Genomic DNA, 11,141 nt, shown 5'->3' with positions numbered 1-11,141 from the left:
CTGTTTCTCCAGCCCTATAACACTAGTACTTTAAAAACTAAAGCCCAGAGTGTAACAGGGCCCCAGACCTTATCACAAATGACTCCATGATGAAAGTATCATTCAGGCTGTAAAACTCAGCATGTAGACAGTACACTGGCCAAAACTAAAACAAGGACTTAATCCGTCAAAGTCCATACAAGTTTGGGAAAGTCTCTAAATGTATTTCTGCTTCTGTCTAACTTCTTGTTAACTATGTCAACCCAAAACATGGTTTTTGTGCTTAAAAGCTTACCCTGAGAAAGGCTCAGTGCTACATTGGGATCCTGAACACCCAGTGTAGTGGCTGGACAGCTAATAAAGATTCTCTGTGGTCTTAAATCCATGTCTTTGCAGCCTTCTCTGGTGAATCCCACAACAGAGAGCGTGATGGTGGCACATGCTTGCAATCCTTGCACTTGGGAAACTGAGGAAGGAGAATTACCACAAATTTGAGGGCAGCCTAGGCTACATAGTTCCAGTATAGCATCAGCTAAGAACGGGATTCTCTTTTACAAATTAAAAACAAAACAAAACAAAAAAACAACTACCAACCACCACCAAAAAGAACTCGTAACTTTTGCCAGGGAAAATAGTGGTGAATACCTGTGACTCCAGAGATTGAGACAGGAGGCTTAGGAGCTTAAGATCATCCTCCAAGGCTGGATAGATGGCTCAGAGGTTAAGAGCACCAATTACTCCTTCAGAAGTCCTAAGTTCAATTCCCAGCATCCATGTGGTGGCTCACAACCATCCATAATGGGGTCTGATGTTCTCTTCTGGTGTGTCTAAAGACAGCTACAGTTACTCGTATAAATAAAATAAAATATTTTAAAAAACTAATCCTCAATTATAAGTGAATTTGATGCCAGTAGGAATTATATAAGACTCTGTCTTAAAAAATTACTAAAATTATCAAGGCACATTGACAAAGTATACAACTTTGGGTGGAAGAATGTTACGTGTATAATACTATAAGAAATATTAAATACTAGTCTTTTCTGTCAAACAGGTTTTTTAAAGATTTTATTTATTTTTATTTCTGTAAGTACACCATTGCTCTCTTTAGACACACCAGAAGAGGGCATCGGATCCCATTACTGATGATTGTGAGCCACCATGTGGTTGCTGGGAATTGAACCCAGGACCTCTGGAAGAGCAGCTAGTGCTCTTAACTGCTAAACCATCTCTCAAGCCCCTAAAACTTTTGTTTAGGACAAAATGTTCCAGTCTTTTTATCTCCTCCATCTTGTAAAAAAAAAAAAAAAAAAAGAACCTTTATGCAAATGTATTAATCCCCTCCACACACTCACATACCTAGGCCCAGTTGCATTCTTGGGATGTAAGTGAATTAAGTTGCTGATTCCTTACCAATTTCCTTCATTTCCTTAGCACCTGTAAAAGAAAAAATTAAGATTTATGTGTATGAATGTTGTCTTAGTCAGGGTTTCTATTCCTGCACAAACATTATGACCAAGAAGCAAGTTGGAGAGAAAAGGGTTTATTCAGCTTACAATTCCATACTGCTGTTTATCACTAAGGAAGTCAGGACTGGAACTCAAAACAGGTCAGGAAGCAGGAGCTGATGCAGAGGCCATGGAGGGATGTTCCTTACTGGCTTGCTTCCCCTGGCTTGCTCAGCCTGCTCGCTTATAGAACCAAGACTACCAGCCCAGAGATGGTCCCACCCACAAGGGGCCTTTCCCCCTTGATCACTAATTGAGAAAATGCCTTACAGTGGATCTCATGGAGGCATTTCCTCAACTGAAGCCCCTTTCTCTGTGATAATTCTAGCTGTGTCAAGTTGACACAAAACTAGCCAGTACAAATGTTTTGCCTGCTTATATACACGTATACCATGAGTATGCCCAGTACAACAGAGGTCAGAAGAGGGCATCAGATCCCCTAGTGCTGGGACTTGAACCCAGGTCCTGTGTAAGAGCAACAAGTGCTCTCAACTTCTCAAGCTGTGAGTCAACTCTATAGCCCTACCTGTGCACCTTAAAAAACCCCAGATAATGGGGGAAAGTCACAATCACCACCTGTGTTAGAGTAAGAACTGAGTAAACTTTCTATCCCTGTATGCTTGCTTGCTGTTCTGCCTCTGTGTGCCCTACAGTCAGAAGAAAAGTTTTGCTCTCATTGGAGTGCTGGTCTTTTTTCAACCCTGAACTCATTCCTAACACTACCAATAAGTGTAAAAAGCGTAAGGCAGGAGCTACAGGTGATGGTCACATACCTGTGATCCCAGCACTTTGGAGGCTGAGGCAGGAGGATGATTTGCTATACAGACAGCCTGTAAAGCTTTCATTGAGAGTGTAGAATCCAAAATAAATTCAAGACCACCCAGCCCCTTCCCCCTCTGAAGGGACTTTCCAAACTATACTAGCAGGCCAAGTGCAGAGCCAGATAAGGAAGCTGGCCGACTAAACAATGCTGAGAAAAAAAACAAGGGCAGGCAGAGTGAGGCACTAGGCCAAAGGTAGTCACCCCATGCAAACCAACCAATGCCTGAAAGGGTCACTTGCTACACCAATTACGATAAGCCAGCTAGCTCTGTTGCCTAAATCTGCCCCTTACAAGGTATAAAAAGTGTGTTCTTTGTTCCTTTGGGGTCTCCTCTTGCCTGCGTGCTGAGGGGCCCCAACATATTTGGTCAATAAACCTCTTGCAGTTTGCAGTGATCTCTGTCTCAGGTCTTTGTGAGTGAGGGTCTTTCAGTGGACTCCAACAAAGGTAAATCTAAACTCAAAGGTAATCTGTGATTCAGTTTATCTCTGTTTGGTGATCACAAGTCTCTTCCGAACGGAAAACACTGTAGTCTGATTTCCCAAAGGAAATGCCTTTTGCTGTACCATTTTAGGGAAGTATATTCACAGGAAGCTCTGACCACTTTTGACCTCTAAGGCTCTAGATAAGGCCTACACTCCCAGTAACCCAGTAACCTCACTCAGCCTTTTAATATACCGAACTGTAAGATAGGGTTCTCTTTTCCATGTATAAGGAACTCAGAGAGTCCATGTGTCTCTCTGTGCATATCACTGTTCTTTCTTCGGAACTCCAAGCGTTAGCTTTTGATGTGGTGGCTTTCACAAATGACTGTGTGTCTGAGGCTTGGACTGCATAGATAGCCAGCCTGGGCAAAGAGTGAGATCCTGTCTGAAAAATCAACCCCAGGGGCTGGAATGATGCCTCAGCAATTAAGAGCATATGCTGTTCTTTCAGAGGACCAGAGTTCAGTTCCCAGCGCACAGTTGCTTTTTAACCCTAATTTACAGGGGATCTGACCTCTCTGGCCTACAGGGACACCTGCACTCAGGTGGATATGCCCCCCCCCACAAACACACATTAATATGATATTAAAACAACAGCCAAATGTAGTGGTGCACACTATTAAAAGGCACTTGTCTAGGGTTACAGAGTGGAATTCTGTCTCAAAAAAAAAAAAGTGTCTGTTGATGGTGCACACCTTTAATCCCAGCACTCTGGAGGTAGAGGCAGGCAATCCCCAAGTTTGAGGCTAGCCTGGTCTACAGAATGAGTTCCAGGACACCCAGGGCTACACAGAGAAACCCTGTCTAAAAACAAAACAGAACAGAAACAAACAAAAGACCTATTGGGTATGATGGTGTATATTTTTTTAATCCGAGCACTCAGGAAGCAGAGGAAAGCCAGCCTGATCTACAGAGTATGATCGAGTCTCAGAGAGGGGACAGGGGGAGCACTTGACAAAAGCAGGGAAGGTGTGTTTGGGCTCACAGTTTACTCACACCTTAATTAACTGGATCTAGAAATTTCCTGAGAGGTATGCCTGTAGTCACCTCCTAGGCTACTCTAGATCATGTCGTACTGAAAACCATAATTAACCTTCGGGGGCTAGAGAGATGACTCAGTAGAACCTGGGATAAATTACTAGTATCCATGTAGATTATAACCAGTTATAATTCCAGCTCCAGAGTTTCCAAGGCCCTCTTATGGCTTGCATGGCACCAGGCATGGATGTGGTACATAGGCACATGCAGGGCAAAACCCCTTGTCCTGGTTAGTTGTTTTTTTGTTTTGTTTTGTTTACTTGCCAAAAGCTTGAGTTATCTCAATATTTCAACCATATTTGAAAAATTGCCTCCAAAGGACAATAGGCAAGCCTGTGGGGTCTTTTATTTTTTGAGACAGGGTCTCTCTATTCTCTGTTCTGGGACTTATATGTAGACCAGAATGGCCTGGAACTCATACAGATCTGCCTGCTTTCCACTTGGAGATTAAAGATTTGGGCCATCACACCTGGCTACATTTTGTTGAAAAAATGATTGATGTGGGAGGGCCCAGCCCACTGTGGGCAGTGTCACCCCCTGGGCAGGTGGTTCTGAGGTATGTAAGAAAGCAGTCTGAGAAAGCCATAAGGAGCAAGTCTTCCTCTGTGGTCTCTGCTTCAGTTCCAGCCTCCAGGTTCCTGCTTGAATTCCTGCGCTGACTTTACTTCATGATGGACTACAAGGTGTACAATGAAACAAACTCTTTCCCCCAGGCTGCTTTTGGTCTTAGTGTCTGCCACAGCAATAGAAACCTAACTAAAACACATCCATACATATCAAGTAAAATGTTTTTTAATTAAGAATTAACCATCACATAATATAAAGAAAAAGGAAATGGTCAAAGCACATATTGTGATATTGTACAACTTTGGGCAGAAGCACCACCTTGGTAGCATTAATATTTCAAAAAGCTCAAAGCACACAAGCGGGTCTTGGGGCCTGACATCATCCCTAGTCCTGAAGTAGAGGCAAAAACACAGCTTTCAAAAAGAATTAGAAATACTTTATTCCGTACCCAAAATTCAGTGACCATGGCCCTAGAAGCATAGATTTAGGCACCCCAATTTCATGACTCCATGGAGTTTTGTAGAACAGAGCAAAAAGTTATAAAGTAAGGCGTTCTTCAGACACACTAGAGGAAGAGTTAAACGTTACAGTACAGTGATAATCTCAGCTCTGGCTTCAGGTATATGACAGCATTCACAGTACTTGGACTGGTGGAGAATAGAGTTTTATCAAGTGAATAGTTTTATAGTGTTGGTTGGTTTGGTTTGGTTTGGTTTGGTTTAAATCTGTTGTCAGGATGTTTGGGGATCTCTGCAAACACCAAGGCTGGCAGCCTAATGATCCACTTGAGGCCCAAAGGAAATCCAGTTCAACACAACTTAGCCTATGCTAGGTCAAACTTCTAGAGTTTACTTTAGCAGTTTACTTTAGCTGTATTTAAGCACAGCACAAATTTCCGGGGGAAGTTTTTTGATGATAATTAACTCGATCACTTATGTACAATAATGCTTAAGACATGTTGACATTGACACATTTTACAAAGTACTTATGGCCTCTTCCATAAAGACGGGATCTGTTAGCTCGGCATGGCGATGCACAACTTCAATCCCAGCACTTGGGAGGCAGAGGCAGGTAGATTCCTGAGTTTGAGGCCAGACTGGTCTACAGAGTAAGTTCCAGGACATCTGGGGCTACACCAAGAAAACAAACCAACCAAACAAACAAAACAAGATAAGTTTGACAGAGGTAGAGGTCTATTGACTCACAAACAGTGCTGGAGATACAGGTCTAAGAAGAAAGAATCTGGGATAAACACATATAAAAATCTGTGGCAGTCAAGAGTGTCCTGGCCCTATAGATAGCACAGAGGTCCCCTAGGCTTTTGTAATATACAAATGACATCTCCTATAAGGATGAGATTTATTGAGCAACAATGTTCAAGAAAAGGCCTATTGGCAGGCAAAAGGCCTATGGAGGAAGAGTCTGGGATAAACAAAGACAATAGTCTGGGTTCAAGTGTGTGCTGGGTCTACAGATAGCACAGATCACCAGATAGTTATATATCCATTCCCAGACGTCTGGGTGGAAAACAGGTCTACTTCTCTGTGAGCACAAGAACCTTGTGCCCTCTACAGGAATGTTAGTTCTGACTCAGAGGGAGGCAAGACAATGCTTAGGTTGGAACAGCCTAAGTTATGCCTCCCTACATCATTAAAATGTTAAGCCGGACAGTGATGGTGTATGCCTTTAATCCCAGCACTCAGGAGGTAGAGGCAGGTGGATCTCTGTGAGTTCCAGGTCAGCTTAGCCTACAAAGGGAGATCCAGGATAGCCAAGGCTACATAGAGAAATCCTATCTTAAAAAACAAAAATAAAATAAAAAATATAATAAATTAATCAATTAACTTATGTAGAAATGGTTCCTGAGAAATTACCATTCACACCTCCACCTGCTCACTGTAGGTTGAGAGGAATAAAGACTAAGGCTATCCCATTTCAACTGGGATACGGTTTTGCTAAATTTCCTAATATCGGTGTTTAGGTTAGTTGGCAAAGTTTTAACCATTCTTTCAATATCACTAATGTAGGAAGATCAAGGTTAGCATTTGTATTTCATAATGAGTCTGGACCTTCTTTCTCCTGAGTTGACAGTACTTTAAATAGGGATCAATAATTTTGCTTTTATTCCACTCTAGCTTTTATTAGGTGTACTGGCTAGTTTTGTGTCAACCTGACACAGCTGGAGTTATCACAGAGAAAGGAGCTTCAGTTGAGGAAATGCCTCCATGAGATCCAACTGTAAGGCATTTTCTCAATTAGTGATCCAGGGGGAAAGGCCCCTTGTGGGTGGAACCATCTCTGGGCTGGTAGTCTTGGTTCTATAAGAGAACAGGCTGAGCAAGCCAGGGGAAACAACCAGTAAAGAGCATTCCTCCATGGCCTCTGCATCAGCTCCTGCTTCCTGACCTGCTTGAGTTCCAGTCCTGACTTCCTTGGTGATGAACAACAGTATGGAAGTGTAAGCCAAATAAACCCTTTCCTTCCCAAAAAAGACTAAGGCTAGTTCTTAGATGCCTGGGGGGTGGAGAGCCTAAAAACACAGACACTATTCCCAGTGTCTGGTGTGGCAAAGTCCACAGTTGCTCAGCCTGGCCTGCCAGGGGCTTTGTTATGGGTTTTTATGGATAACAAAGCACCTTGTCTGGGCCACATCCTGATGTGGGCTCAAAGGACAACATTTTTGGGTCCTCCCATCCTTGCCTTCTAGGAGGACATTCTGCGCACCATGAGCCCAAACTGACTTTAGCTTACAAGTTCATAGCACAAAACCTCCTATCTCTGAGGCCAGCCAAGGCAGGCTTCAAGGAGGGAAGCCCTCTGGCTGCATACAGAGAGAAGCCCTCTGGTCTTCACAAGAAAGATGGGCACATCACATATCTGGGGGACCACGGGGTATGCAGTGGGATGAATGTCAGCTCCAAATTCAGATGGGCTATTTGGAATGTTTCAGTCCTGTATCAAAGGACACTTGACTCTAGCTTGAGGGTGAAGCAAACACAATTTTTAGCAGCTAAGTTGCCACAGTTTGCAAATACATTCCTGCAAGGTCAGTCTCCAGTTTAGAAACAATAGTGTTCATTGCTTCCTAACTTCCTTAAATCCAGTGATCTTCAGGAATGCCATCTGCTTACTTTCCAGAGCTTCATAGCATAGTGGAGGCTGGAAAATAAAACACAAAGTGAGCACACACACACAAAACCAAGAGTCTATTTATATCTCTTGAATGTTGAGGAGGAAAGCTACAGTGGTTCTGTGATTCTGCTTCTCAGGGTAGGAGAGGCTCTTTGTGTCCTCAAGTAATCCCCAGTGGTCAGGAGACCCAGGCTGGGACAGGGCTGATCAAGACTGTCACTAACCTATTATCTGTCTATTACTCAGGTGGCAGAAAGCAGCCAAGCCCAACATGACTTCAGTCTTCCTAATGGAAAGAACTTCTGGTCTCTTCTAGGAAGGCCAGAGGCTCTGGGTGAATCGTTTATGGAGGTTGACCTTGCCCTTCCTTACCCTAATGAAGCCTCCAGCATTCAGGGAAGTGCCTGGCAAGGTGGTTAGCACCACACAAGGCATGTTGAGAAGATGAGATGCCGTGTATTTGGAGGGCCAGCCAGGGAGAGATAGACCATGTGACATCAGGGCCTGACCAGAGAGATCCTAGGACAAGCCTACCCTGGGGTGATCTATGGCTTCCAAAAGATAAATCCATGTCCTGACCCGTCTCCTGTAGTTAGGGTCTTAGTTGGATAGATTTTTATAGGTGAGGATATACTCCAAGGACTGGTCAGGCAGAGAGAGGGCCATCTGAAGATGATGGCACACTAGTTTAAGCTGCCTCAAGCCAAGGACTGACTAGCTCTAGGTTTAGATTTCTAGCCATGAGAATGAGGAGACATTACATCCCTGATGAGCTGACCCCCACTTTGCAGTCATCTGTTACAACATCTCAAGGAACTCTTTATAAAGATAACACACCTCCCTTTGATTTTCTGTTTACAATTTCTACTCTGTTTATTCTCAGAGCAGACTTCAGCTCTCATAAAGAGAACACAAACACCATGGCACAAATTAAACTGCATGATTCAGGTAGGGAGGCCTGGGCTGCCTCATCTCCAGCTTTCTGGAACTGTATCGCCACCCTAACAAGACCTGAGCCCTCAGCAATGGGAGGGTCAGGAGCCACCATCATGAATTTCTAGGAAAAGACTACAGACATTGTACTCACAATGACTGGGAAACTAGGTGTAGTAATACTTAAGGTAAAGGAAAGAGAACCAGGAGCTCTTGGTCAGGCTCAGTGTTAAGGACTCAGTTCTCAGCATCCACATGGTGGCTCAGTAACTCCAGTGCTAAGGAATCCAGCCACTGCACAAACATACAAATAGTGGGGTGGGAGGGACCTCATGAATATACTTTTTGAATAAACCTTTTGTTGTTGTTGTTGTTGTTTTGTTTGTTTGTTTGTTTGTTTTTCGAGACAGGGTTTCTCTGTATAGCCCTGGCTGTCCTGGATCTCACTTTGTAGACCGGGCTGGCCTCGAACTCAGAAATTCGCCTGCCTCTGCCTCCCAAGTGCTGGGATTAAAGGCGTGCGCCACCATGCCCAGCTTAACCTTTTTTTTAAAAAATTAAGATCATTAGCTTCATAGCAAGTCTGAGGCTAACCTTGGCTATATGAGATTCTGACACCTCTCCGCCCCCCCCCCCCCAGAATTCCCAGCACACTACTTACAGAGCTGAATATTCTCTCCTGAAATCAGAAAAAAGGATAGACACAGTGAGTTTAGATTTACTGGAACAGTGGCTTCCTCTGTCTGTGTGCCACCACTGCCAGGCATTCACTCACCTCTTTTACAATAGCAAATGATTTTGAGAATCAAAATGATGACAGCGCCAATGATGATAATGAAAGCAGCTATGATAACCACAATACCCAGGGGCTTAGAGAAGCAGAAACATTGAGAGCCTGACTGTCCTGGAATGAGAGAGAAGACAGCTGAGGCAGAGCAGACTTCATTAGAGTAACAGACCACAGAAGTTCCTGCTTCATGTCTAGGCTCCCAGCCCTTTGGCTTCTGATAAGGTCCTTGGAAGGAGCAATGGGTGTGCCTCACCAGAATAGCAGCAGGTGGCTCTGCTGCCCACAGACTGCTGAGAACATTCAGGAGTCCTGGCCTTGCTCCTTGTGAAATCACAGCCTAGGGAGAGCCCAGGATGCAGATACATGGGGGAGGGAACAGGCTAGAGGGAACTGTGGACCCCAGGCTCTGTCAGCTGCAGCATGAATAGTTGAGGGTCAGTGAAGCCAATCTCTTCCACACACCACACAGCACTCAACCTAAAGGCTTTCTTAGTCTCAGATAAGACCGTATTATATTTTATGTGATTATTTATTGTTTTTGGTGGTCAGTATCTTTCTAAAACGTTTGCTTATAATTTATTTACTTTATTTTCAGTGTTAAATATCTCTTTGTATGCGTATAGGTGTTTTGTCTACCCCTTGTGTGCCTGCAGTCCCTGTGGAGGCCAGAAGAGGGCTCTAGATCCCTTAGACCAGGAATAACATAGGCATTACTTTTGGTTGTGAGCTGCCACGTGGGTGCTAGACGCCCTCTGCAACGGCAACAAATACTCTCAAATAATAAGTCATCTCTCCAGCTCCTACTTACATATTTTTTTAATACAAGATCTTGCTATGTAGCCCTAACTGGTCTAGGACTAGATATACAGCCCAGACTGGCCTTCAATTCACAGGTCCTCCTACCTCAATAGCCTACAAGATGGAGTTTCAGACCTGTCACACTTGGGTGTTTATTTTTACTTTATTTTTTTAATTAAATTCCATTTTTAATTATTCACTATTACATACTTTGTGTGTGTGTGTGTGCATGTGTGCTCTCGCACACACATATGCGTGCAGACGTCAGAGGAGGATGTTGGGGGTCCTTCCCTATCACTCTCTGCCTTATTCCCTTGAGACAGCACAGTCCCTCCCTGAACTTGCAGCCAGGCTGATAGCCAGTGAGCCCCAGAGAAGGAAGCACACTGCACAGAGTTCTGAGATCTGAACTCAGGGCCTCACGCTTGGGGAGCAAGCACTGTTATCCACTGAGTTCCCCAGCCCCATTTTTAAAAAAACAAACAGCTTCATTCAGTTCTCTCCATTCAACTTTGGTTTCTGGCTTCTCAGGATTGAAATCCACAGGGCAAGTGCTTTTATCAGCTCGCTGCTTGTAGGATTTTTTTTTTAAATGTGTATGAGTATTTTGCCTGTATGTTCATATGCACACCATTTGTGTGCCTAATACACAAAGAGGTCAGAAGACAGTGTTCAAAGCCATGAAACTGGACTAAGAGTTGGTGGCGAGACACAATGTAGGGGCTAGGATTGAACCCAGGTCCCTTGCAAGAGCAAAGGCTCTAAAATCCCAAAACCAACTCTCTAGCCCGGTTTCTGCTTGTAGTTTTTTTAAACGAAAACGTTCTTTGAGTTGGAGCCATGGCTCAGTTGGCAAAGTACTAGCCACACACATGAGCATCTGGGTTTGTATCCTGAGCACCCACACAGTGCACATCTGTAACCTCAACACTGGGATGGCAGGGCAGAGGCAGGCAGATCCCTGCAGCTCATTACCTAAACCTCTCGGCCAAACTGGTGAGCACCAGATTCAGTGAGAGACCCTGTTTTTAAAAAAAATGGCGACAAACCTCTTCCGGTCAGAACAGCACCAGGGTAGCTAGGGTGCAGGG

General features: G+C 44.0%; 2 long non-coding RNA genes across 2 annotated transcripts; both read right to left on the bottom strand.

Annotated features, from left to right (window-relative positions):
- Window positions 1–278: 278 nt before the first annotated feature.
- LOC147002812 (uncharacterized) lies at window positions 279–1,489 on the bottom strand. Its single transcript, XR_015048051.1, has 3 exons — window positions 1,336–1,489; window positions 625–806; window positions 279–445 (listed from the first exon to the last, which is right to left on the bottom strand). It is a non-coding gene; the product is annotated as an uncharacterized LOC147002812 (long non-coding RNA).
- Window positions 1,490–6,675: 5,186 nt separating this feature from the next.
- LOC115031491 (uncharacterized) lies at window positions 6,676–9,539 on the bottom strand. The gene is made up of 3 exons (XR_003837116.2): window positions 9,238–9,539; window positions 9,124–9,141; window positions 6,676–7,556 (listed from the first exon to the last, which is right to left on the bottom strand). It is a non-coding gene; the product is annotated as an uncharacterized LOC115031491 (long non-coding RNA).
- Window positions 9,540–11,141: the final 1,602 nt, after the last annotated feature.

This window comes from Mus caroli, unplaced genomic scaffold, assembly GCF_978045245.1.
Source record: "Mus caroli unplaced genomic scaffold, Mus_caroli_1 scaffold_8, whole genome shotgun sequence".
Classification (NCBI taxonomy): Eukaryota; Metazoa; Chordata; class Mammalia; order Rodentia; family Muridae; genus Mus; species Mus caroli.
This window is presented reverse-complemented; position numbering and strand designations above follow the sequence as displayed.